Source organism: Egretta garzetta, unplaced genomic scaffold (assembly GCF_000687185.1).
Source record: "Egretta garzetta isolate BGI_Z169 unplaced genomic scaffold, ASM68718v1 scaffold27, whole genome shotgun sequence".
Taxonomy (NCBI): Eukaryota; Metazoa; Chordata; class Aves; order Pelecaniformes; family Ardeidae; genus Egretta; species Egretta garzetta.
Window position 1 is genome coordinate 3536252 of NW_009260400.1, and position 2484 is coordinate 3538735.

A 2484-nucleotide genomic window follows, 5' to 3' on the forward strand; every position below is an offset into this window, starting at 1 on the left:
AGCTCCTCCAGTCAATGTCTCGGCCACCCAGCTGCAGGGACAGGGGCTTGCCTGCTGGTTTCTTGTGCTGTCCCGTGCTTCCCACAGCAAAAGGCCCTGCTTGCAGTTACAGGGAAGCTTGTCAAGATTTACCCACTTCGTCTGAAATGCTCGTGAGCTGGTTTTGTTATTATCACTGCTACCTTCACATCTGGCCTGAAAGGTCCAGCTGCTTCCCAGAGCAAAGTCAAGGAATCACAGAATCACAGAATAGAACCACAGAATCGTTTGGGTTGGATAAGCCCTTTAAGCTCCCCAAGCCCAACTGTTCCCCTAACCCTGCCATCCCACCACTAAACCCTGGCCCTAAGCACCTCATCTATCCTTCTTTTAAATCCCCCCAGGGATGGGGACTCAACCCCTTCCCTGGGGAGCCCCTTCCAGGGCCTGACAGCCCTTGCAGGGAAGGAATTTTTCCCAATGTCCAACCTAAATCTCCCCTGGCACAACTTGAGGCTGTTTCCCCTTGTCCCATCGTCCGTTCCCTGGGAGCAGAGCCCGACCCCCCCGGATGCCACCTCCTCTCAGGCAGTTGTAGGCAGCGATAAGGTCTCCCCTCAGCCTCCTCTTCTCCAGGCTCAACACCCACAGCTCCCCCAGACGCTCCCCAGCAGCCTTGGGCTCCAGACCCCTCACCAGCTTCCTTGCCCTTCTCCGGACACACTCCAGCCCCTCCATGTCCTTCTGGGAGTCAGGGGCCCAACACTGAACCCAGCATTCCAGGGGCAGCCTCCCCAGTGCCCAGCACAGGGGCACAGTCACTGCCCTGCTCCTGCTACAAGCCAGGATGCTCTTGGCCCTCTTGGCCACCTGGGCACTCTGCTGGAAATACAGAGTTTTCACCATTAACTACATTTTTGGCCATTAAAAACACCTGGAGATCTTGTCCTGAAGGTACTTCAGAGCTCTGGAGCCAGGTGTTTGTCAAGGGACAAATCTCCCAGCAGAGATGTGCCGAGTCTCCTGCTGACCTCTGAAATGCTTCGTGCAGCTGGACAGAGCTATAAACTTCTGAAAACCTGCACCCCATGTTCCTGCAGCTGCAAAACCAGCAGCACAACATGGACCCTCCAGAGATGCCGTCCCTGCCCACCGTCCCGTCGTGCTCCCCGGGACTCTCAGCTGCCTCTCCCCATCCTACTGACCGATGAAATACCTGAGGCACCGATGCCTCAGGCCAGAGCTCCACAAAGCATGGGCCGATTCAGAGACCGACGGTCCGGTGTTACCGTTACCTCTTTGGCCTGAATCAGCTGGCTCACACAAGCATAGCTTTTAACATGGGTTTTAATTCCTGACACCATGTTAAGCTTTTCCAGGGGATCTCTGCCCCGCCCTGCACACAAAGAGGCCTTCCGGGATGTATCACGTACGTGCTGTCCCCTCCTCCTCATTTCAGGATGCTTGATTTCTGGCATTGAGTTCTGCACGAGATGGAGATCCTGCAGTGAGGGGTGTTAATCCCTGCACCCGATGAGGCGGGAAGCATGGTTCCTTCTATGGATTGGATGCGGTTATGATTCAATGCACTTTTAAGGTGAGTTCTGACGTGTTATGGCCAGAAATAGGACTGGCATTGCCAGGGCATTGATTTTTTCTCCCATTTATATAAATAGGTTGATTTGCATCCCTCGTCCCAGAAAAGCCGCGGAGATGCATCACCAGCCACATCACCAGCGTTTGGGGGAGAGTTGCATGTTTAAACAGACCTGCTGCTGGCCACTGCTGGTCCTGAGCGTCCAGCGCAGGGAAGTCAGAGCGCATCGCTGTGCCATGGTCCAGATGCAGCAACAGGGACACTTAGGAACAATGCTCCACACCCTCACAAATCACCCGAAACCAGGCACGCCCCTGGGGGCAGTGGCCTTCGGGACTGCTGCTGCCATCCCCCCCAGTTTTGCAGCTGGACCGTGATAAAGCAGAGGCTGCAAGAGGAAGACTGCGGCATCACAGGCAGAGGAACCCTCACTGTGGTGCGGGGGCAACCCAAGCGTGAGCTGGGGGCCAGCGTTTTCCTGTGCCCCCCCCGGAGGCTTCACCGTCCAGCTGACAGGCCAGATCCTGTCTGGCATGTCTGGCGAGGAGGAGCCTGGAAGCTGCATCCCAGCAGCCTCTTTCCTGCCTGTGGGACCCCCACCTGGGTGGGGAAGCAGGGCCTAGGCTGCGTGTGTGCTCATGTGTGACCTCATGTCCAGTGTGTGTACATGTGGGTGTGTGCGTGTGTACATGAGACCCCGTGCGTCTCCCTGTGTGTGTGTCACTGTGTCCCTGTGAGCCCATGCCCCATGCCCCCTGTCCCTGTGCCCCTGTATCCCCATATATCCCCTGTCCCTGTATGTCCCCATATCCTGTCCCATATACACCCGTGTCCCATGTCTCCCCCATGTCCCCCCTGCGTCCCCATGCCCCCATCCCTGTGCCCGTTCCCCTCTTCCCCCTCCCCCC